We start from the raw sequence: 26,559 nt of genomic DNA, 5'->3' as shown, positions 1-26,559 counted from the left end.
TTGGGTGCAGGCCACACCCCCAAAGAAACTGCCTTTCAACTAATTGGCTGCTCACAGCGTGTTCAGTCATGGGAGTGATCACATATAAACACTGAGAATCATGGCCCAGCCAAGTCAACACAGTCTTACCCATCACAGCAACTAACAACATGCTTTAAAAGAAGGAGCTCTGTACTTTGCTTTTACTGTTTCCGCCTATAGAGTTTGAATCCAGAAAAAAAGATTATCTCAGGATATAAGTGAATTGTATTATGGAAATATAAAGGGTGACATCTCAGGTGTGATCCCTAGACATTCTGATTTTAGTTGGTATGTTAGATCACAAGGAGCCCTGGTGGTGCGATGGTTAAGCACTTGGCTGCTAACCAAAAGGTTGGTGGTTCAAACCCACCCAGCGGCTCCATGGAAGAAAGACCAGGAGATCTGCTTCTGTAAAGATTACAGCCTAGAAAACCCTATGGGGCAGTTCTGCTCTGTCACAAGGGGTTGCTATGAGTTGAAATTGACTCTACGGTACCTAACAACATATTAAACCACTAGTGAATGTCCTATTTCTATCAAATCTTACTCTTGGAGTGGTCAGAGAAGGCTTCCTACGGAATTTGATATCTTTGTTTTTGAGATATTTGCTTGACATATAGGGGATGAGGACAAGCGATTGCAGGCCATAACAGATATAATTTCTTCTTAGGTTCTTCCAACATTGGGGGCCACTCGCCCTCTCTAGGTGGACCATATTTTCATATGAGATAAAAATTGTAGGGTACCTAGAGAAGAGCTTGCCTGAAAGTTCTCTCCTTTTCTCACTTATTTTAAAAACACTGCCGAGTAGTATCCAGGTCGTCCCTGACCTGTCTATAGAGCCTCCTCCTCCCTCTCACTCTTGTTACTCTGTTTTTTCTTAATGATACTTAGCACTACCTGAAATTATATACTTATGAACTTGTTTACTTGTTGACTTCCCCTTTAGAATGTAAGCAGTAAGAGGGCAAGGACTTTGGTATTATTTTTATTTATCTGTAACACCTAGTACTGTTTCTGGTATGTGGTGGTGGTTGTTAGTTGCCACTGAGTCAGCTCCAACTCTTGAAGACCTTACGTACGACAGAACGAAACATGGCCCGGTCCTGCGCCATCTTCATGATCGTTGGGATGTTTGAGTCCATGGTTGCGGCTCTTGTGTCAGTCCATCTCATAGAGGGTTCCCTTGTTTTAGCTGGCCCTCTACTTTACCAGACATGATGTCTGTCATGGCTGCTGTTACGGGTCAGCTTGGCTAGGCTAGGATTCTCTGTGGCTTGGCAGACATTGGACTGACTGCTCTTCTATAGTGTAGTATAATACAGTCACCTCCATGATGTGATCTGATGTGATCCGCCAGTCAGTTGAAAGGGGAGTTTCCTTGGGGATGTGGCCTTCCTCCAGCATATAAATGGATGTTCCAGCAAGACTGTCTGGACCCTGCATTCTTTTCATTGCCTGACCTCTGGTTCTTGGGACATAAGCCTGCAGAAGTCTTCAGCTTGTTGCCTGACCCACGGATTTGGGACTTGCCAGTCCTCACAATTGCCTGAGCCATGTTCTTGAAGTAAATCTCTCGATGTATACTTATATGTACACCTCACTGGTCTTGCTCCTCTGGAGAACCCAGACCGAGACAGTGTCTTTTTCTAGCAATTGGTGTTTCCTGAGGATTTGTTCAAAGTAAGCGAGCTAAAATTTCGCCACCCAGCTTCTAAGGAGCATTCTGGTTTTATGTCTTCTAAGACTGATTTGTTTGTTCTTCTGGTGGTCCACGATACATTCACTATTCTTTACCAGTACCACAGTTGGAATGCATCAGTTCTTCTTTTGCCTTTTCTGATTGTCCAGCTTTACAAGCATATGAGGTGATTGGAAAGACCATGGCTAGGGTCAGACGTACCTTGGTCACGAAAGTGACATCTCTGCTTTTTAAAACTCTAAAGAGATCTTTTACAGCATATTTGCCCAGTACAATGCATTGTTTGATTTCTTGACTGCTGCTTCTGTGGATGCTGATTGTTGATTCAAGTAGAATGAAATCATTGACAACTTCAATTTCTTCTTCATCTATCATGATGTTATTTATTAGTCCAGTTGTGAGGATTTTTGTTTTCTTCACATTCAGTAAGCACTTAATAAAAATTTATAGAATAAGTGAATGAGTGGATATTGCTTAAATTTGGAGATTGCCACTAACAAGTTAAGCACAGGGAGAAAATCTACACCATTTCTATATGGAGGAGAGCTAGAAAGTGTAATACTCTAAACCAGGAGTTGGCAGACTACAGCCGGTAGGATGAATCTGGCCTGCTGTTAGTTTTTATAAATAAAGTGTCATTAGAGCACAGTCACGCTCATTTGTGTATTGCCTTTGACTATTTTCGCTGCTACAACAGCAGAGTTAAATATTTGCAGCAAAGACCATATGACCTGCTAAGCCTAAAATATTTACTGTCTGACCGTTTATAGAAAAAGCTTGCCTACCCGTGCTCTAAACATCTGTTCTTAAACTCACAATGCTTAATATTTGGAAACAATACAATACGTTTTTTTGTTGTTGTTAGCTCCTATCAGGTAGGCCTCCGACGCATGGCGACCCCATGCACAATGGGATTGGACTGTTGTGATTCATAGGGTTTTCATTGGCTGATTTCGGAAGTAGATTGCCAGACCTTTCTTCCTAGTCCACCTTGATCTAGAAGCTCTGCTGAAACCTGTTCAGCATCATAGCAACACGCAAGCCTCCACTGACAGATGGTGGCTGTGCTTGAGGTGCATCACAGCCAGGTGTCCACATAGAAGGCCCTAATTATGTTTAAAAGTTGGTTAAAAATCTAGAAACTGGAAATGGGGACTGTTTGCTCTTTTTGTCTTCTTGAGAAGTTTCACTAACTTGTTCTTTAGGCTTATTAGTTCTTGTGAGCTTGAACGGTCCTCTAGTACTAAGTGTGTATTCTTACTAAGATATAAGATAGAATTTGAATTTGGAAATTTTTTCTCATATTTAGAGGATGTAAAGTTTGTATATGTTCATTAATTTATATTGTTTATGTTATTAATATAATATAAAATCATATAAAATTTAATGTTGTGAGCCTGAGAATCAATCAAGTGAATATTATCCACGTATGAAAGGTGGTTTATACCTTACAGAAAATAATTTAGCAGTAACATATTAAGAATTGTAATTCTAAAAGACTATAAGAAATATTAGATCCCTGGGTGGCTCAAATGGTTTGCACTCAGCTACTAACCTAACAGTTAGAGGTTCGAACCCACCCAGAGGCGCCTTGGAAGAAAGGCCTAGTGATCTGCTTCCGTAAAAGATTACAGCCAAGGAAACCCTATGGAGCAGTTCTACTCTGTGACACGTGGGTTACCATGAGTTGGAATTGGCTCAACAGCAACGAGTACAAGTAAGTAATAAGAAATATTTGTATTTTAAACAACCTGGTTCTGTCGCTTGAAGCCATGAGAATTTGTATTTTGTTTGAGAACTACAATTGACTGGAAAGGAAAGACCTGTGGTAATACAGTTTTTGTACATCTTGCCATTTGGGTTATATCATCTGAAAGATGCTGGATTTTACTTTGTTTTTTTTTTTTTAATCTAGCTACCTGTATGTTTTCCCTTACTAATTTGTTATTTTAAACATTATTTAACTACATTAAAGGACATACAGAAATTTGAGAAGAGTGAAAACATATATAATACCCTCTGTTGCAGAAACCAAAACCAGAAACCAAACCCATTATCACTGAGTCGATTCCGACTCATAGCAACCCTACCGGACCGAGTAGAACTGCCTCAGAGGATTTCCAAGGAGCAGCTGGTGGATCCGAGCTCTTAACCACTGCGCCACCAGGGCTTCCTCTGTTGACATAACTAGTATTAATATTTTTGTGCATTTGTTCATCCTATAAATATTTATTGAGCATCTTAATTATGTGCCAGGCACTGTGTTTGGGGTACAGCAATGAACATCCAGCTATAGTCCTTGCCTGCACGGATCATACAGTTTCTGGGGGAATGTGGACATTTAGCCAGTGGTTACAGGTACTTTGAAGAGCTAGGCACAGAGTGCAATGTACCAACTTCAGGAATTTATGTGAGTCTAGAGTAGTTCCTAGCCCACTGCAAAACATGAACCAAAAAAAAAAAAAAAAAAAAAGCGAGTCTAGTTATTAGGTGTAAATAATAAAAGGAAAAAGGTAGAAGCAGCACAGAGCTAGTTCTTCCTCTCCCAGTTGTCTACCCCTGCTCCCAAATAGGGGTTTCTCATGAATATGGCTGACTAGGGTGATGGTTGTATCTTTCTTGGATGAGGACTTAGCTGTCCTGGGACTGCATTTTAAGTTCCTGGATTTGATCTCTGGGGCTAAATCGAGTCTCAGAGGATCAACCTAACAGGCTGAGATGTACACTGCAGCCCCAGCTTCTCGCTGGAGCTCGGCTTAGTGCCCCCGCTTCCTGGAGCAGTTCTCAAGCAGCTCCCTAAGGAAGGCCGTATGGTAGGTTTTGTTTTTGTTTTGAAGTCTTGAAAATGTCGTTATTCTGTTCTCACACTTAATTGATAATTGGCTGAGAATATATTTCTAGGTTGTGAAATAATTGACTCACAATTTTGAAGGCATTGTTCATTGACTGTGACCTGTTTTCCCCCCTCTCTGGAAGCTTTTAGGATTTTTCTCTATCCTTTGTTTTCTGGATGTCACAGTCTGCCTTGGTGTGCGGTTTCTTTCATTTCATTATGTGGGCCGCTGTGGGCCCTTTCAGTCTGGAGACTCAGTGCTTTCAGTTCTGGGAAAAGTTGGTTGTTTTCTTACCTCTTTATTCCCTGGTTTCTTTCTAGCACTCCGATTTTTAGATGTTAGACCTTCTAGACTGAATCCTGGAATTTTCTTTTCTCTCCTATTTTCCATCTCTCTCTCTCTTGTTTTTTGGTTCTACTTTTTGATAGATTTTCTCAACTTTATCTTCTAGCCTTTTAATTGAATTTTTAATTTGATCATGTTTTTAATTTCCAAGAGTTCACTTTTCATAAGGACAATATACTATGTTTAGCCTTGCTTTTTTAAAACACAAAGGAAAGCGTACTATACATAACTTTCTACACTTGACTTTTTTTTTGTTTAATTTAACCATCTTGATTCTGATTTTTACTGTATTCTTCAATATTAGGAATTTAGTCCGTTTATACCCAGCACTGGCGAAAACTTTTTTCATACACCTTTGAAGAACATTCTGTTGCTGAGATGTTTTTGGGTACAGTGTAGGTAGATTAATTTCGTACCAAGTGACGTCTGCTTAATCTTTTCAGTATTCCGATAGTTTAATGTTTTGCACACTGTAGTGTGTATTATTTTTAAAAGCACAGGGTCCTAATGGTGAGAAAATGGGAATTTGATCCTAGTTACTAAATATCTGGAAAATTGTGCAGGAAGTTTTTACAGTAAAAGCAGGGGCTTAAAAGTGCATTTGATATTAAGTTTACATAATGTCTAGAGTTGACCTCCCATGAGTGATTTTTTTTTATTTTTTTAAAGAAAGGATGGTACTGTCAGCTTCTGTATTGAGATTTATTCTTGTGGAATGTATCAAGTACCTCATTCTTGTAAAACAAACAAACAAAAAAAAAAAACGACTAGTTGTGAAAAAACCAGGATGGTTTTTAGTATTGAGCTTTTTCCCCTTTTTGCAGTAGAGTTTTTGCATTTATTTTGTACGGTATAAGTTTTACCATGTACAATACTTTTAATCTATTGTTTTCTCTTTACAAATGAGGAAGATGTATAAAACAGTATCTTTTTGATACTTTAGAGTGACTTTAAAAATGAACTTTACTCTTACACATTTGGGACAGCAAATATTAATAAGAAATTAACTTGAGTATAAAAATGGATGCAAAACATGTGGTCTTAAAATGTTTAGAGTGTTAGTTGTTGTTTGGTGCCATTGAGGCAGCCCTGACTCAGCCACCCTGTGTGTAACAGAACAAAACATTGCCTGGTCCTGCACCATCCTCACAACTGTTGCTACGTTTGAGCCTACTGTGGCAGCCATTGTGTCAGTTCATCTCGTTGAGGATCTTCCTCTTTTTCGATAATGCTCTGCTTTACCAAGCATGATGTCCTTCTCCAGGAATTGGTCCCTCCTGATAACATGTCCAAAGTAAGTGAGACAGAGTCTCACCATCCTTGCTTCTCAGGTGCATTCTGATTGTACTTCCTCCAAGACAGATTTGTTCACTCTTCTGGCAGCCCATGGTATATTCAGTATTCTTTGCCAATTTGAATGCATCCACTCTTCTTTGTTCTTCCTTTTTCATTGTCCAGCTTTCGCATGCATATGAGGTGACTGAAAATAGCATAGCGTGGGTCAGGCGCATCTTAGTCATCAAAGAGATGTCTTTGCTTTTAAGCACTTTAAAGAGGTCTCCTGCAGCAGATTTGCGTTTGATTTCTTTTTAATATTTTATTTTGTTTTCGGTGTAAGTTTACACAGCAAAGTTGGTGCCCATTTGACAATTTCTATACAGATTGTTCACTAAGGTTGGTTACATTTTTCACAGTGTGCCAACATCCTTGTTAATTGTGTTCTGGTTATTCTGTTTCCAGTGCTCTAGTTCCCTTGCCCCCTTGTCTTTTCATCTTTGCTTTAGAGTAGTTGTTGAACTTGTGGTCTCATATACATGGTTTTTTAATGGAGTACCATACCCACAGGTAACGTCCTTTATTTTGTGTGCCAATCTGTTGTTTTGCTCCAAGGTGACTTCAGGGGATATTTTCGGTTCAAGGTTTAAAGAGTATCTCAGGGTGATAGTCTCAGGGAATCCTCTAGTCTCAACTGGTCTAGTAAGTCTGTACTTTTTAAGAATTTGAGTTCTGTTCCACATTTTTTTTTTTTTTTTCTACCTTTCTGTCAGGGTCCCTCTATTGTGGGCCTAATCAGAACGGTCGATACTGGTAACTGGGCACCAGCTAGTTCTGGTCTCAGGGTAGAAGAGGCTGTAGTTTGTGAAGGCTTTTAGCCCTGTAGACTAGTTTCTTCTCTGAGACTTTGGTTTCCTTCTCTCTTTTTTGCTCCTGTCGTTTGATTTCTTGACTGCTACTTTCATGGGCATGGATTGTTGATCCAAGAAGAAAGAAATACTTGACAACATCAATTTCTTTGCCATTTATCATGATGTTGTTTACTGCTTCAGTGGTAAGGATTTGTGTTTTCTTTATGTTGAGGTGTAATCCATACTGAAGGCTGTGGTCTTTGATCTTCATCAGTAAGTGCCTTCAGTCATCTTCACTTTCAGCAAGGAAGGTTGTGCCATCTTCATATCGCAGATGGTTTATTGAGTTTTCCTCCAATCCTGATGTCCCGTTCTTCATATAGTCCAGCTTCTTGGACTATACAGTATACAGATTGAATAAGTATGGTGAAAAGGTACAACCCTGACGCATACCTTTTCTGATTTCAAACCACACAGTATCTCCTTTTTCTGTCCAAATGACTACTTCTTGGTCTATGTATAAGCACCACATGAGCATAATTAAGTGTTCTGGAATTCCCATTCTTTGCAATGTTACCCATAATTTATTATGATCCACACAGTTGAGTGCGTTTGTGTAGTCACTAAAACACAGATAAACATCTTTTTGATATTTTCTGCTTTTGGCTGAGATCCGTCTGACATCAGCAATGATATCCCTCTTTCTGTGTCCTCTTCTGAATCTGGCTTGAATTTCTGACAGTTCCCTGTCAATGTATGGCTGCAGCCATTTTTTAATTATCTTTAGCAAAATTTTGCTTGTATGTGATATTAATGCTATTCAATAGTTTCTACATTCCATTTGATCCTCTTTCTTTGGAATGGGCATGAATATGGATCTCTTCCAGTCAGTTGGCCAGGTAGCTGTCTTCCAGATTTCTTGGCATAGACGAGTGAGCGGTTCCAGCATTGCATCCATTTGTTTAAGCATCTCAACTGGTATTCTGTCAGTATTCCTGGAGCCTTGTTTTTCACCAGTGCTTCAGTTTAGCCTGGACTTCTTCCTTCAGTACCATCAGTTCTTGGTTATATGCTACCTCCTGCAATGTTTAAACATTGACTGTTTTGGTAAAGTGACCCTGTGTATTCTTTTTGGTACAATGACCCTGTGTATTCCTTCTATCTTCTTTTGATGCTACCTGTGTCATTCAGTTTTTTGCCCATAGAATCTTTCAGTATTACATCTCGAGGCGTGAATTTTTTCTTCAGTTCTTTCAGCTTGAAGACCCTTTTGGTTTTCTAACTCCAAGTCTTGCACATTTCAATATAATACCTTATCTGTCTTCTCAAGCCATGCTTCGAAATCTCCTGTTCACATCTTTTACTTCATCATTTCTTCCATTCGCCTTAGCTACTCTGCGCTTAAGAGCAGGTTTCAGAGTTTCTTCTGACATCCATTTTGGTCATTTCCTTCTTTCTTGTCTTTCCAAAGGCCTTTTACTTTCTTCATGTGTGATGTCCTTGAGTCATCCCACAACTCGTGGTCTTGGGTCATCGGTGTTTAGTGCATCACATCTATTCTTGAGATGGTTTCTAAATTCAGGTGGGATGTACTCAAGGTCGTACTTTTGCCCTTGTGAACTTGCTTTAATTTTCTTCAGCTTCAGCTTGAAGTTGCCTATGAACAATTTATGGTCTGTTCCGCATTCAGCTCCTGGCCTTGTTCTGCCTGATGATACTGAGCTTCTCCATCGTCTCTTTCCACAGATGTAGTCAATTTGATTCCTGTGTATTCCATCTGGCAAGGTCCATGTGTACAGTTGTCCTTTGTGTTGTTGAAAAAGATATTTCTGATGCATAAGTCATTGGTCTTGCAGAATTCTGTCATGCAATCTCTGGCATTCCTATCACAAAGGCTGTATTTTCCAACTACTGATCCTTCTTTGTTTCCAACTTTCACATTCCAATCACCAGTAATTATCAGTGCATCTTAATTTCATGTTTCATCAATTTCTTACTTCAGCAGCTTGTAAAAATCTTCAATTTCTTTGTCTTTGCCATTAGGGGTTGGTGCTTATATTTGAATAATAGTCGTATTAACTGGGCTTCCTTGTAGGTGTATGGATATTATCCTATCACTGACAGCGTTGTACTTTAGGAAAGATCTTGAAATGCAACACCATTCCTCTTCAATTTGTCATTCCCTGCGTAGTAGACCATATGATTGTCTGATTCAAAATGACCAATACTAGTCCATTTCAGCTCACTAATGCCTAGGATATTGGTCTTCAATTGTTTATTTCATTTTTTTTTAAAGGTCTATTGATTTAAAAAAAAATTACTGTGGTAAGATATATATAATAAGATGTGCCACTTTAACCATTTCATTTTTGACGACTTCCAATTTTCCTTGTTTTATACTTTGTACATTCCACGTTCCGATTACTAGTGGATGTTTGCAGCTGTTACTTCTCATCTTGAGTTGTGCCACATCAGCAAACGAAGGTCCTGGAAGCTTTACTCCATCCCCGTCACTAAGGTTGGCTCTACTTTGAGGAGGCAGCTCTTCCCCAGTTGTATTTTGAGTGCCTTCCAACCAGAGGGGCTCATCTTCCAGCACTATATTGGGCAATGTTCTGTTTTTATCCATAAGGTTTTTATTGGATTTTTTTTTTTTTTCTTGTCAAAAGTAGATTGCCAGCTCCTTTTTCCTAGTCTGTCTAGTCTGGGAGCTCTGCTGAAACCTGTCCACCATGAGTGACCCTGCTGGTGTTTGAAATACCGGTGGCATAGCTTCCAGCATCACAGCAACATTCAAGTCACCACAGTAGAGCAAACAGACAGGTGGTGGGAGAAGTTTCGATTGGGAGATCTGAACAGAAAAGACTGATAAAATTTAACTTACTCAATTATACTTACAGGTTTCATTTGTCTTCTGTCTCTGTCTTAACTATAAGCAGTAATTCTGTTTTTCTACTTTAGGTGGCAGTAGAATATTGGCTTGCTAATGTATTGATAAAATATTCTGGAAACATGTTTGAAATGTTCTCTCTCTTGCGTGTTCTAGTTCAGAAAACACTTAACAGTTGACTACTCAACAATAAGAATTTCTTACCCAAAAAGAAATCTAAATATTTGATTTGATATTTTGAATTTAGACATACCATTTTCTGGAAAATTTAAATGTTCTGTAAACGTATTTGTATTCCTTTTACTATAGTAAATACTATATATAAATACTATGCATTTTCTAATTTCATTGAGCATTTTGAGAATTTAGATGATAACTTATGAGCTGCATTCTTTATTCTCTGAAGGACTGGCAATCCACTGTTTGCTAGGATATTACTACTTTACGTCACTGGTCATCACATGATAAGGTAGCAACTGCACGTTACCCAGCTGGGGTTTGCAGAGTCTTTTAATAAGTTGAAATGAATTGTAGTAAGATATTCTTTTTTTTTTCTTTATTTCTTAGGGCAAAACCCATAATAATTGAAGATCTCTTCTTTGGTCCTCCTTTTATTAAACCAACTATTCTGAGCCTGGAAACTTAACTTCTGTTGAAGGAGTTCCTGAGTAAGGAGATCTTAAAGAATGCTTCTTATCTTTTGTTTGTTTTTTCTGTATGCTGTTGAGCCAGTTCCTATAAGGTCGCTATGATCTTTGGTTTACTTAATAAGTATTTACTGGGCCCCTAATGTGCTATATACACTGTACATAAAGGTGAATGTCACAGTCCCTGTCTTAAAGGATCCTATAACATATAATAAATGCTATAAGAAAGCTATAAATGATATTTATACTAGAAGAATTTGAACTAGAAGAATATGAAAAATCAAGATTTTTGTCTTAATAAAACGCCCATTTTTTTTTTTGCTTTGTCTTAATTTAGAATATAATTTTTACAAATTTCAGCATCCACTATGGTTCAGCTTTAATGAAAATATATATTTCAACTAATTGCTTTCTTTTAAACCATATTATACTAAATTAATAGAAATTTTGTTGTGGCTTCTGTTCAAATTAAAATATGCCCCTTGTGTGCTTTACGTATATAAGATTAACTTTTAATGTCTGTATATGCCACTGTGGGATTATCTCTGAGCGTTATCATTGTGGATATTAGTCCCTGTTGTGACATCTGATAGAGGTGCAGCTCTCTTTGCCTGTTCCCCACAGATCTACTTCTAAACAAAGATTTCTACCATTTATGAAATCCTTAGATTTTTATTACGTTTATTCTGAGTATATGTTACAGTCTTAAGAAATAAATCATTTATTCAAAAATGTGTTCATTTAGACAATGAACATTATGGAGTACCTGCTATGTGGTGGGCCCTGTGCCCGCACTAGAAACATTAGTGAACCAAACAGACAGCTTCCCTGCCTCCTGGAGCTGACAGTCAAGGGTCGGGGTATCCTGACGGAAACAAGAATATGTGTGCAAAGGAATGAAGGCCAAAAATACGTTCATTTTTTATGTACTTCTCTCCCTTTTCTTCTAATAATTTTTTTTTTGAAATCAATTGCGGGAATTTACCTGGGATAATAAATCTTATATTGCTAGTATCTTTGAGTTTCTTATGAGAAAACCAGTAGATTTTATTCACAATCAAGGTGATGAATGTTAATGTATTAATTTTGTATCAATTTGATGTTTAGAACAGAATCTCCTTATTATTTCTTATGATCCAGTTTTGCTTAATAATATATAGTAAATCCGTTCATATACAGGTATAAAGCGACTTAGTTTTCTATTGAGAATTCCACACATACTTTGTACATCTAGTTTACTTTTCCTTAGATTCTCTATCTTTGAAGTCAGTATATCCTTTCTGGCTTTTCAGGTAGTTCTCTAGAAAGGATGCTTAAATTTAATGCTATCTTTTAAAAACTTGGTTTTGGATATAACATTGCAATGAGTTCTGACACCAGTACTCAGGATTAGGCCAAACTTCATAGGTTAAAGGTACAGTCCTCACTACAGACACCAGTCACAAGCTTGGGGGCCCCCAGGCCACCCTAACTTTTCTGACCAGCTGGATACAAATTCAGGGGTTACCACTACTTACTTACTTAGTCTGATGATTTGTTAGAATGGCTCACAGAACTCAGGAAAGCGCTATAGTTATGATTTACAGTTTTATTATGGCAAAGGGATACAAATTAGAACCTGCCAAAGGGAGAGATGCTAGGGTGAGGTCTGGGAGGGTCCCAAATGTGAAGCTCCTGTTGTTTCCAGGGACATGTCACCCTCGTGGCACATTGATGTGTGACAATCTGCAGAATATTGTCAACTAGGAAAACTCACCGGAGCCTTGATGTTCAGAGTTTTTATTGAGACTTTGTTATGTATTGATTGAGTCATTGACTGTGTAATTGATCTCAAATTTCCAACCTCCCTCTCCTCCCCTGAGGATGATCTGATATCAAGTAGCTCAAAGTGCCAAACCTCTGATCACATGATTGGTCTTTCTGGTGTGGCTAGTCCCCATCCAGAGTCAGGTGTTCTAAACTGTCAAATATTATACAAGGGGCCCAGCACAAATAACAAAGACACTCCAATCCAGGGTTAGGAGGTTACTTTCCAGGAACTGGAATCAAAGGCCAGACCTCTCTTTGGGTAAAATTAATTCTCTACTTCATAAGCATATGTACAGAAAAGTGCACAAACCTCACATGTACAGCTTAATGCATTTTCACAAACTGAACATACCCATTTACCCAGAGCCCCCCTCATGCTCTCTTCCAATCACTAGGCCCCCACCCCCATGGGAACTGCCTTCTTAACTTCTGATACTATGGCCTAGTTTTTCCTGTTTGTGAACTTTATGTAAATGGAATCTGACAGTAAATACTCATTTGTGTCATGCCTCTTTTGCTCAATATTATGTTTGTGAGATTCAGCATTTTTGCATATAGTTATAGATCATTCATTCTCATTGCTGTAGAATAGGGGTCAGCAAACTATAGCCCCTGGGCTAGATCTGGCCTCCTGCCCGTTTTTGTACAACAGTGAACTAAGTATGGTTTTTATATTTTTAGATGGTTGGAAAAAAAAAGTAAAGAATAATAATATTTGTGACAAATATAAATCATACGATATTCATATTTCAATGTCTACAGTACAGCTTATTGGAACACAGCCATGCTCATTTATTTACATGTTGTATATGGTTGCCTTGGTTCTGCAGGGGCAGAGTGGAGTAATGCAGCAGAGACCAGATGACTGGCAAAGCCGAAATTATTAACTGTCCTTTACATAAATAGTTTGCCAACCCTTGTAGAGTACACCAATGTAGGGATACACCACCATATGCTCATCCATTCTACTGCTGATGAGCATTTGGGAAGTTTCCAGTCTTTACCTATTTTTTAGCCTTAAAATTTAGCCATTATTTTTTCATTATGCGTCTTCCATTGAGTAGAGAACTATTTTTTATTTACTCACAGACAGGTTGATTTTACAAGATTTTATATTGTTGCATTTGGCTCGATTTTGCCCTCATAAATAGATTGTGAGTAGGAACCCGTGTCCTGACTTCTATTGTAACTGAGTCATATTCTGCTCTGAAGCTGCATAGCAGATAATTCAATAAATTTGTGTATTCTTCTCCTTCATCATATATTTTACAGCTTCTCCAATGGTTTTTCAGTGGTTTTACTAACTAGAATGGTTAGTACAGTATTTTTGTCTTTTCTATCATTCTCATTTTTCTCTATTATTAAATAATTTAAAATTCCACAGACTCAGGGCTTCCTCTCCTGTTGCAGACCTGTGAACTTTAGGTGATAGTGGGCTCTGCTTATAATAAGAGATAACCTCTAAGCAATTCTGATTGTTAAACGGTGATTTTTTTTTTTTTACATAAATGTTCATTTAAGCACTTGAGTTGAATACTACACTAAGCAAGCACCCTTTCCCAAAAAAGAGCTTGTTGGTTGTTAACGGTACTTCAGAGATCATCTAAAAATGAGGAGGGAAGGGGAAAACATGCATTTTTTACTTTGTCATTGCTTCTAGAGACTTTCTTACACATTGTGAGGCTTAGTTTTTTTTCTCCTCTTGCAATTTTGTGGAGCTTGAAATTCGATTAGAATAAACAAATGTGGAGTACTTCCAGAGATACTATTAATTATAATTATAAGCATCTGGCCAAGGATTATATATTACCTACATAGGAGAAAGATAAGATGAGAAAGATAAACACTTGTTTGGAGGAAAATGATTAAGAATCAAGTTCAGAGAATCACTGTTGACTCTGTATGATTTCTGGGTCAGAATGTAAATTTCTTCCAGAGTGACTAAAATTGTAGATCTTTTTGTCAAATAACAATGTAGTCGTCATGGATTGAATTGTGTCCCCCAAAAATATGTGCCAACTTGGCTAAGCATGATTCCTGGTATTGTGTGGTTGTCCTCCATTTTGTGATCTGATGTGATTTTCTTACATATTGTAAATCCTAATCTCTGCCTGTGGTTAATGAGGCAAGATTAGGTTATGTTAAAGAGGATTAGGGTAAGATGCAATACCCTTACTCAGGTCACAGCCCGGGTGTAAGGGGAGTTTCCCTTGGATGTGGCCTGCATCACCTTTTCTCTTACAAGAGAGAAAAGGAGAGAGAACTGAGCAGAGAGATAAGGACCTCCTACCACCAAGGAAGAAGAGCCGGGAACAGAGCATATCCTTTGGACCTGGTGTCCCTGTGCTAAGAAACTCCTGGACCCAGGGGAGGATTTATGACAAGGACCTTCCCAGAGCCGATAGAGAGAGAAAGTCTTCCCCTGGAGCTGGTACCCTGAATTTGGACTTCCAGCCTCCTAAACTGTGAGAAAATAAATTTCTCTTGTTAAAGCCATCCATTTGTGGTATTTCTGTCATAGCAGCACTAGATAACTAAGACAGTAATTTAATATAATCCTAATGTAATATTCTGTAATTAGACTTGGGTAAAGTGGAAGGCAGCAAACTGCCTTCAAGATATCTGCCTCAAGAGATTTTGCTGAGGCAGATACTAAGCTGTTCTTTCAGGCATTCAGGATATTAAAATTTGAAAGTTGGCTTGATTAGTGGACTTGCAAACAGAAACCACCACTTTTTTTGTTATGAATTTATTTATTGTTGTACTTTAAGTGAAAGTTAACAATTCAAGTTATCCTCACATACAAAAATTTATACATGCATTGTTATGTGACCCTAATTACCCTCCTTATACTGTGACAGCGCACTCCTCCTTTCCACCCGATTTCCCGTGTCCATTCAACCAGCTCCTGACCCTCTCTGCCTTCTCATCTCACCTCTGGACCGGAGCTGCCCATTTACTCTCATGTATCTACTTGAGCTAAGAAACACACTATTGACGAGTATCATTTTATGTCCCATAGTCCGGTCTAATCTTTGAAGAGTTGGCCTCAGGAATGGTTTTAGTTCTGGGTTGACAGAGAGTCTGGGGGCCATGCTTTCTGGGGTTCCTCCAGTCTCAGCCAGACCATTAAGTCTGGTCTTTTTACTGAAATTTGAGTTCTGCACCCTACTTTTGTCCTACTCCATCAGGTGCTCTCTGTTGTGTTCCCTGTCAGGGTGGTCATTGGTGTGTTATGAATTTATTTTAAGAAGTATTAGGAAAAATATAACTCATTAAATCCATGCTTTCACAACTACTATTGCTAAGATGAAGCTGTTTTAAAGTAAGCAAATATGAAAGAAAATATGGCATTAAGTAAATAATAATATAGGTAGTATAAGGACTGAGCAGAAATCATTCAGATAGGTTATAAAGTAAGGGAAACATAGCATTATCTCATAGCATCAGTGAAGAGGAAAGAAGAAACAATGGGAAAAGGAAAAAAATGGGGAAGATATAAGAGAGGGACAGAGGAGCGAGCCCCCAGCCAGACCAATCCCTGCAACCAGAATGTATATAACTGATGCCAATGGAGAAAGCACGCATTCCCCTCCCTCAGAAATATAAAGTACAGGAGACACTCATCCCCAGCCTCCACTCATCCCTTCCCTCATAGCCCTGAGCCAAGAAACGCAGCATCCCTCCTGCACAGGTCTGTGTTCATTTATTGATTCAACCGATAGTTATTGAGTGCTGGGCACCACTACAAAGATGAGTAAGACACACCTCCTCATCTCAAGAAACTTATGTTCTAGGGGGAGTTGCTACCATTTATAGCTCACCTTACCTAAAGCATCTGCAATGTTCTCAGCAATATACAAAGATGGGTATTATGGCATTTTACAGAAAAGAAAATTAGGCTCGTATAAGAAAGGCTAGTTGCACACTGTTAAACAGCTAGTAAGTGGCAGAGTTAGGTCTCTGACCCCAAATTCATCGCTCGCTCTTCTACTACATCAGGCTACCATCCTGGTGTGCACACCCCGTGCCCTCACCCATCCACAGCATCACTTCTGCACGCACACAAATGCTCACACAGACACTCAGATCCCTCAAGAAAGTGATTCTCAGACTATCTGTAGTGAAGGACCAATTTGTTTTTCCCCAGTATGTCATGAGCTGATGTTTTCGTAAAATACAATAAAAATAAAAATGAATTACTAGGAAAACAATCACATGTTCAGTTATCCTGAAAATGTCAAGTGCTATAAAACGTTGTAGATGCTTACCCTCTATTTCTATACTTATCTTCTTGTGGACCAGTAAGAAACAGTTCAGGGACCTGCATGGATCTGCAAACCACACTTTGACTGCATTGGCCTGAAAACCCAGCACCTACATCCACACACTTAGGCCTGTGAAAGTAAACACTGTAGAGCAGGATTCTTGTGTCCATCACTGAGAGGGAGAAGGGGGTATGGTGGAATAGCTCACCTCTCTTTCCCTCACCCTCCCTCCTGTTTCCAGGGTGGGTACTGTATATTGACGACAGGATACAGGCAGGGAGGAAGGGCCTGGGGCAGGCCTGAGGGACCTCAAGGCAAGATCTAATAGGAGTGAGGCAAGGAGAGATAAGGGGCACCCTCTCTACCTGCTCTGGAATTCACATTGCTTGTGCCAGACCTCTCCTTTCCCAGACCCCCACCACCCTCACTCCTCTGTGGGGAGATTCAGGAAGGGGAGGCTCTGGTGAGAGGTGCTTCCATGGGGGACACCTCTGCAGTGGAAGGAATCCTGGCACTTCCTGGGAACTCTTTCAGAGGATCTCCAAGCACTTTTATGGCAGAAACCACCACTTTTTTTGATCTAGTTATTAATTTTTTTTAAAGTTATTTTTTTCTGTTGTTGAAAATATACACAGTAGAAGATACACCAACTCAACAATTTCTATGTATATATAGAGAGTTGGGTGACATGGATAACATTCTTTAAGTTGTATAACCATTCTCACTCTCCTTTTCCTCCATTAAGATAAACTAATTGTCCCCTAAGTTTCCTACCTACTTGGTGCTCTATAAGTAATAACCCACCCTTCCCCCCCCCCCACCGTCCCTGGTAACCACTAATAAAATTTGAACTCTATACCTTTGACTGTTCTTGTATTTTTATAAAAGTGAGTTCATACAATATTTGTCCTTTTCTAATTGACTTAGTTCACTCAGCATAATGTCTTCCTACCACTTGTCTGTCACTTTGTCGTACTGTGGTGGCTTGTGCATTGCTGTGATGCTGGAAGCTGTACTACTGGTATTTCAAATAACAGGGTCACCCATGGTGGACAGATTTCAGTGGAGCTTCCAGACTAAGACAGACTAGGAAGAAGGACCTAGCAGTCTACTTCTAAAAAAATTGGCCAGTGAAAACCTTATTAATAGCAGGGAAACATTGTCTGATATAGTGCTGGAAGATGAGCCCCTCAGGTTGGACGGCACTCAGAATATGACTGGGGTACAGCTGCTTCCTCAAAGTAGAGTTGACCTTAATGACGTGGATGTAGTCAAGCTTTTGGGACCTTCATTTGACTGAAAATGAGAAGGAACAGCTGTAAACATTCGTTAATAATCAGAACGTGGAATTACGAATTATGAATCTAGGAAAATTGGAAGTCATCAAAAATGAAACGGAAGACATAAAGATCGATATCTTAGGCATTAGTGAGCTGAAGTGGACTGGTATTGGCCATTTTGAATCAGACAATCATATGGCCTGCTGTACTGGGAATGACAAATTGAAGAGGAATGGCATCCCATTCATCATGAAAAAGAACATTTCAAGATCTATCCTGAAGTACAATACTGTCAGTGATAAGATAATATCCATACGCCTACAACAAGACCAGTTAATACAATATTATTACAATTTATGCATTGACCACTAATGCCAAAGATGAAGAAATTAAAGATTTTGACCAACTTCTGCAGTCTGAAATTGATCAAACATGCAATCAGGATGTGTTGATAATTACTGGTTGTGATTGTTAAGGTTGTGTGTCCTTGGTTGGGCCATGATTCTCAGTGTTTTGGCAGTTACGATGTAGTTTGGCAGTTGTATAATGATGTGATCACCTCCATGATGGGATTTGATGTGATGTGATCACCTCCATGATGGGATCTGCTGTGAGTAGCCAATCAGTTGAAAGGGAGTTTCCTTGGGGATGTGACCTGCATCCAATATAAGTGGACCTTCTGGCAACGCTCGGGGTGGGCTTTTGCTCACACTGTATCCTGCAGCTGGCTCCTGTTCATCTGACCTCCAGTTCTTAGGACTTGAGCTAGCAGCTTACCTGCCTGCCGATCTTGGGATTGGTTTTATTTGCAGCCTGTGAGCTAGAGCCCTGCTGTCTGGCTTGCTGGTCTTGGGTTGGCCAGCACCTGCTGCTATGTGAATCAGGAAAAGCCTCCAGCCTGACCCACAGACTTAGGACATTCTAGCTTCTACAACCATGTGAGCCATTTCCTTAATATAAATCTATCTATATATACTTACATGCTTTATTGGTTTTCCTTCTCTGGAGAACCCAGCCTAAGACACTGGTGATTGGAATGCGAAAGTTGGAAACAAAGAAGAAGGATTGGTAGTTTGCAGATATTGCCCTCGTGATGGAAACTATGCTAAGGACCATGTGATAGAATTTTTCAAGACCAACGACTTGTTCATTGCAAATACCTTTTTTTCAACAACATAAATCACAAATATACACGAGGACATCGCTGGATGTAATACACAGGAATCAAATCGATTTCTTCGTGGAAAGAAATGATGGAGAAGCTCAGTATCATCAGTAAGAACAAGGCCAGGGGCCGACTGCGGAATAGACCACCAACTGCTCATATGCAAGTTAAATTAAAGCTGAAGACAATTAGAACAAGTCTACAAGAGCCAAAGTACGACCTTGAGTATATCCCACCTAAATTTAGAGACCATCTCAAGAATAGATTTGATGCATTGAACCCTAATGACTGAAGACCAGACAAGCTGCGGAATGACATCAAAGATATCAGACATGAAGAAAGCAGAAGGTCATTAAAAAGACAGGAAAGACATGGGAAATTGGGTGGAAAGGAGGAGTGTGCTGTCATACTATAGGGAGAGCAACTAGGGTCCCATAACAAAGTATGTATAAATTTTTGTATGAGAGACTAACTTGAATTGTAAACTTTCACTTAAAGTACAACAATAAAAATTAAAAAAAAGAGAGAGGGTAGAAAGGAAAAGAAAAAAAGAAAAAGAAAAGGCCAAAATGGATGTCAGAAGAGGCTCTTAAACTTGCTCTTGAACGTAAAGTAGCTAAAGTGAATGGAAGAAATGATCACATAAAAGAGCTGAACAGAAGATTTCAAAGGGCAGCTCGAGAAGACAAAGTAAAGTATTACAATGAAATGTGCAAAGACCTGGAGTTAGAAAACCAGAAGGGAAGAACAAGCTTGGCATTTCTCAAGCTGAAAGAACTGAAGAAAAAATTTAAGCCTTGAGTTGCGATATTGAGGGATTCTATGGGCAAATTATTGAACGACACAGGAAGCATCAAAAGAAGAGGGAAGGAATACACAAGTCACTGTACCAAAAAGAGTTGGTCGATGCTCAACCATTTCAAAAGGCAGCATATGATCAAGAACCAATGGTATTGAAGGAAGAAGTCCAAGCTGCACTGAAGGCATTGGCGAAAACAAGGTTCCAGGAATTGACAGTATAGCAATTAAGATGTTTCAGCAAATGAATGCAATGCTGGAAGTGCTCACTCATCTATGCCAAGAAACTTGAAAGACAGCTACCTGGCCAGCTGACTGAAAGAGATCCATATTTTGCCCACTGCACAAAAACATGATCCAACAGAATGCAGAAACTATCGATTAATATCACACCTGAGTGAAATTTTGCTAAAGATAATTCAAAAATGGTTGCAGCAGTACTTCGACAGGGAACTGCCAGAAATTCAAGCCAGATTCAGAAGAGGACGAGGAATGAGGAATATCATTGCTGAAAACAGAGAATACCAGAAATATGTTGTCTTGGTCAGCTAGTGCTGCTATAACAGGAGTACCACAAGTAGATGGCTTCAGCAAAGAGGTTATTCTCTCACTGTCCAGTAGGCTACAAGTCCAAATTCAGGGCGTCAGCTCCAGGGGAAGGCTTTGTCTGTTGGCTCTGGAGGAAAGTTCTTGTTATCAGTCTTCCCCTGGACTAGGAGCTTCTCCATGCAGGAACCCCAGGTCCAAAGGACACACTCTGCTCCCGGTGCTGCTTTCTTGGTGGTATGAGTTTCCTGTGTCTCTCTGTTCGCTTCTCTCTTTTATATCTCAAAAGAGATTGGCTTAAGACACTATCTAATCTTGTAAATCTCATCAATATAACTGCCCGTAAGCCATCTCATTGCATTGTAGTGATAGGATTTACAACACATAGGGAAATCACATGACAAAATGGTAGACAGTCATACAATACTGGGAATCATGGCCTAGGTAAGTTGACAGATATTTTTGGGGGACACAATTCAATCCATGACATATGTTTACCTGTGTTTTACTGACTATGCAAAGGCATTCAACTATGTGAATCATAACAAATTATGGATAACATTATGAAGAATGGGAATTCTGGAACACTTAATTGTGCTCATGAGGAACCTGGAAATAAACCAAGAAGCAGTCTTTGAAACAGAACATGGGGATACTGTATGGTTTAAAGACAGGAAACGTGTGCATCAGGGTTGTATCGTTTCACCGTATTTATTCCATCTGTATGCTGAGCAAATAATCCGAGAAGCTGGACTACATGAAGAAGAATGGCATCAGAATTGGAGGAAGACTCGTTAACAACCTGCAATATGCAGATGACACAACCTTGCTTGCTGAAAGCGAAGAGAATTTGAAGCATTTCCTGATGAAAATAAAAAACTATAGCCTTGTTTGGATTACACTCCAATATAAAGAAAACCAAAAATTCTCACAACTGGACCAATAAGCAACATCATGATAAATGGAGAAAAGATTGAAGTTGTCAAGGATTTCATTTTACTTGGATCCACAATCAATGCCCTTGGAAGCAGCAGTCAAGAAGTCAAAGGACGCGTCGCATTGGGCAAATCTGCTGCAAAAGACCTCTTTAAAGTGTTAAAAAGCAAAGATGTCACTTTGAGGACTAAGGTGCACCTGACCCAAGCCATGGTATTTTCAGTCGCCTCATATGCATATGAAAGCTGGACAATGTATAGGGAGACTGAAGAAGTATTGATGGCTTTGAGTTACGGTGTTGGCAAAGAATAGTGCACGTATGGACTACCAGAAGAACGAACAAATCTGCCTTGGAAGAAGTATAGCCAGAATGCTCCTTAGAAGAGAGGTTGGTGAGACTTTGTCTTACATACTTTGGACGTGTTGTCAGGAGGGACCAGTCCCTGGAGAAGGACATCATGCTTGGTAAAGTAGAGGGTCAGCAAAAAGAGGAAGACCCTCAATGAGATGGATTGACACAGTGGCTGCCACAGTGGGCTCAAACATAGCAACCAATTGTGAGGTTGGAGCAGGACTGGGCAGTGTCTCGTTCTACTGTACATAGGATCTTATGAGTCGGAACCGACTCAACAGTACCTAGCAAGAACAACAACATAATGCCTTTAAGCTCCATTCATGTTGCAGCATATATTAGAACTTTGTTTCTCTTTCTGGCTGAGTAGTATCCCATTGTATGCATGTACTACGTTTTGTTTATCCATTCACCACTTGATGGGCATTTAGATTGTTCCCACCTTTTGACTGTTGTGAATAATGCTACAGTGAACATTGATGTACAGATGTATGTTCACATCACTGCTTTCAAATCCCTTGGAGGAACCACCACTTTTATACAGAGTACCTTTCAAAAAAACTTTATTATTAAATTGTGAACCTTTTATTACTCCATCTGGTTAGTTGTAGTCATTAATTTTCTACTGTATAAATGGGCAAACTTAATGATAGAATATGTAACGTTGGAATATTCGTTGTAATCAGGTGATGAAACAAGTATGGAGTCTTTCATTCATTCCTGTATTCATTAAACTCTATGTAAAATGTTGTGCAAGAATTAGGGGAATATAAAGATGAGTAAGACAGTGTGTATTTCACAAGGAGCCGATCTATAGTTTACTGGGGGATGCGAACATGTATGTAAATGATAACAGTGTAAGCTAAATTTAAAGCCACATGAATGATGTTAGTAGCAGGATGTAACATTTGAGTTAGGCCTAGAAGATAAATGAGATTTTCACAAGCAGAATTGCAGATTCCAGGTAAGGAGAACAGCATTAAGTAAAGGCATGTAAGTATGGAAATGTGTGGTGAGTTCATGGCGTAGCGAGATCATTGTGACACATGTGAGGTGCAAGGGGATAAAGGGACCTGACTGTGCTATGTTAATACATTTGGAATTTATTGTGTGGGCAACAGGGAGCCAGTGAAAGGTTTTGATTGTCAAGTAACATTAAATCAGGTTTATACTTTAGGAAGGAAACTTGAATAGTGTGAAGCATGAACTACTTTAGTGTAGCTACCAAACAGTGTAGGTCTCTGCAGTGTTACAGATGGACTGACCCGCCCACCCATACCCATTGTAAGGTTAGATTAAGTTCCTGGTTTCCTTAGCGGAGGATACAAAGTCTCCCTCTGCAGGGAAGTGTGTGTCAGGTAGAGCAGCAGAAAATGCAAATACTTTCAGCCTGGCTTCTCTTGAACCCAGTTGTTACTCTGCATGCAGAACTCACTTCTGGCTATTCACCTGCCCTTTTTGTGTTCTGACTCACATCACCATCGCAGAATGCTTAAAACACCAGACTCGGTAAGACTTCCTTTTCATCTGGGGAAGGAGAGCAGATTCCAGTGTTCAGGTGTCTGCTACAGTTTTCCAGTGTTCTGGTCTGGATCAGACTGTACTTGGGACAAGCTATTAGAATTTCTTCTAGGTTTGACTGAGACTGGAGGGACCCTGGGAGACATGATCCCCAGACTCTGTTAGCCCAAAACCAAAACCATTCCCAAGACCAACTCTTCAGACAAAGATTAGACTGGACTATGGGACATAAAATGATACTGGTGAAGAGTGTGCTTCTTAGCTCAAGTAGATACATGAGACTAAATGGGCAGCTCCTGTCTGGAGGCGAGATGAGAGGGCAGAGAGGGTCAGGAGCTGGTTGAATGGACACAGGAAATCCAGGGAGGAAAGGAGAAGTGTGCTGTCACAGTATAGGGAGAGCAACTAGGGTCACATAACAATGTACATATAAATTTTTGTATGAGAGACTAACTTGAATTGTAAACTTTCACTTAAAGCACAATTTAAAAAAAAAATGCTTTTAGTTTGCACTACAACCTCTCAGTTTCCATGATAATACCATTGGTTCAACATCTCATGTTTGAAGAGGAAGTTAATCCTTATGCTTACTGTTTAGTTTGCATATAATTTTCTTCCTGAGAAATTATAAGCCATCAGCAACTTTTGGCTAATGAGTGACTTTTTTTGTTTCAAATACTGAAAACCTGTGGGATGTTCTCATTTGGAAGTCTACTAAATCCTCATTGTTTGTACAGAGAGAGCAGGCGGTAAACAATACAGGAACCTGACGTGTATTTCACCTGTGGTGGTTCGTTCCTGTCTTCTGGCACTGCTGAAGAGGCAGGTGATAACGTCAGCCCCTGAGAAACTATTCTGTCTCCTGCTTCCTTTAAAAAACAACACAAAACTGAAAATTTTCTTTTGAATATACATCTCTTGATGTGGAAACTGATTAATTTTCTTCATAGTAACTAAGATTATTGAAACAGGTAAGATTAAATAAATCACACTGGTGATTTATTTTTTAAAATCCTGGGGACTGCTTGACTGTGTGCAAGTGTTTGTTATTAGTATCCTGCATGACATAGACAATGTGTTTACCTAGAATAGAATCTAGTTGCAAGTGTCGAATAGTCTTCAATTATTAAGTGTTGAAATGCTTATATAGCTTTAACGTGTATCTACAATGATTACATCTGTAATGATAGATTATATATGCATATAGACAAGAACTAGAAGGGAACTAAAAGAAAATGTGATTTGTTGGCATACCTTTTGTTTTCATTAGCATAATACTGTTTTTAACAAAGTAAAGAAAGCTTGCGTAGTTTACCTTTTAGGCTATGTCTGGCTAATAGCTAATATTAGAGTTGGTTTTAGTTACAATCCAGGCCATTTGTGAAGTCTTTGTGACTTCTGTCTTTTTTAGACACATATTTACAAAATATTTTCTTAAACTGGGTAAATTTTTTACTGTATGTTTGATTATATTCTAAAAATATGCAATTTGAGAGAAAATGGAATGTGGGTTACCATGGATTTCAGTGACTTTGTATATTTAAAACATTAATAATGCCTAAAATCCTGTTATACCATAACCACAGTCTATAAATCGGGTTGTTGTTAAATGACCTCTCACCTTAAAATTCTTAAACTCCAATCTTAGGTATATTCTGTTAGATTTCCTTTGAAATTTAACAGATGTTCTCCAGGATTGTGTTTTTCTTCAAACAAAGCAACAGTAAGACTTGAAAACAAATCATTCTCATATTATGTCAGCAATGTGCTAGAAAAAAAGACCGCAAATTCAGAATTTGAAAATAAAGGTTTTGCTAATATAAGAACTGCATTGCAGGAAGGAGGGCGGGGCGCGCTCACCAGTTAGAGGGTAAGTGTATTAATGGAGTTCCTTAATACATCACAGTTAATAGTTTTGTTTTTTATAGTAGATGGTTTTTGGGGAGGGAAGTGATTCTCATGACCCTGAGGTAGAGAAGAAGGGACTCCAGGTAGTGGAGACAGACCTTATGATCCTCAGTCTTGGAGAAGGGGCAGAGATGGAGCCAGTAATCTTAGGTTGGCAGACTTCAAAGAGGTTATTTCTTAGGCATGCTGATAATAAACATTTAAAAGGGATCATTGTGTTTGTCTGGTAAAACATTACTGATTTATCATTTGATTATGTTTTTCTCTCTAATCACTGAAATATAGTGTTGTCTGATAATGGAGGTCCAGATTTGTTTACATAAATCAGGGAACCTCAAAGTTTGTTCCACAGAATGTAATTCCTTCAAGATATTTTTTTTTTAAAAGAGCATTCAGTGATCAATTAAGTTTAGAAAATGCTGTATACTATATTCCTTTCTTGAAGATGTGCATTAACATATTAAAGACAGGCATTCTACAGTAAAGAAACCTGTTTTCTTTGATTCAGGATTTCTTAAATTTATTCGATCCATGGAACCTCTCCTTTTTTCCCTCGCCTAGTACCCATAATAGTTTTCTGCGAAACAAGTGGTCTCTTGTAGTTAATGCTACATAGTTCTTACTATATGCCAGGTACCGTTTTAAGTGCTTTACATGTATTAATTTGGTAATCATCTTTGTTACACCTCATATCTTCTCTTTGGGGTTCCAGTGGTGTACTGGTTAAGAGCTCGGCTGCTAACCAAAAGGTCAGCAGTTCGAATCCTTGGAAACCCTATGGGGCAATTCTACCCTGTCCTATAGGGTCGCTGTGAGTTGGAATCGACTTGGTGGCAATGAGTTTGGTTTTTTGGTTTGGTATATCTTCTGTTTATAATCCCTCCCCAAGCACTAGTGCCTCACCAACTGTGATCTGTGGAACAAGAGGCAGTAATGTTGTGCAGAAGCCCAGATTTAGAGCTAGGCTGACTGCATTAGAATACCAGCCATGCCACTTATAATTTATGATCTTGATTATACCCTTCATCTAATTTAACAGTTGCTGATATTTTGCTGTATTTACTTTTTTTTTTTTTTGCTGGCATATTTTAGATTATATGTCATGATATTTCACTTTTAAATACATTACTGTGCATCTCTAAGAATATTATCTTACATAACCACAATGTGATTATACAACCAACAAAATTAATGATAACCCATGATATGTCAACACTCACCCTTCTTGACCTTGGACTCCCTATTACCAGCTTTCCTGTCCCCTCCTGCCTTCTAGTCCTTGTCCCTGGGCTGTTGTGCCCCATTAGTCTCATTTTGTTTTATGGGGCTGTCTAATCTTTGGCTGAAGGGTGAATCTCAGGGGTGACTTCATTACTGAGCTAAGAGTGTCCGGGGGCCATACTCTCAGGGT

The 26,559-nt window shown here is 39.0% G+C and overlaps 1 protein-coding gene across 4 annotated transcripts in view; it reads left to right on the top strand.

Annotated features, from left to right (window-relative positions):
- COMMD1 (copper metabolism domain containing 1) overlaps positions 1-26,559 on the top strand; it is a 160,221-nt gene that overhangs the window by 2,154 nt on the left and 131,508 nt on the right. Inside the window, exon 1 of one of the 4 annotated variants that reach the window (XM_023734836.1) lies at positions 10,268-10,586. The exons of the other annotated variants lie outside the window; for them this stretch is intronic. The gene's annotated coding sequence lies outside the window, so the exon portion shown is untranslated. Of the gene's footprint in view, positions 1-10,267; positions 10,587-26,559 lie in introns of those variants that run through there. 4 annotated transcript variants of the gene reach the window in all.

This window comes from Trichechus manatus, unplaced genomic scaffold, assembly GCF_000243295.1.
Source record: "Trichechus manatus latirostris isolate Lorelei unplaced genomic scaffold, TriManLat1.0 scaffold00005, whole genome shotgun sequence".
Taxonomy (NCBI): Eukaryota; Metazoa; Chordata; class Mammalia; order Sirenia; family Trichechidae; genus Trichechus; species Trichechus manatus.
This window is presented reverse-complemented; position numbering and strand designations above follow the sequence as displayed.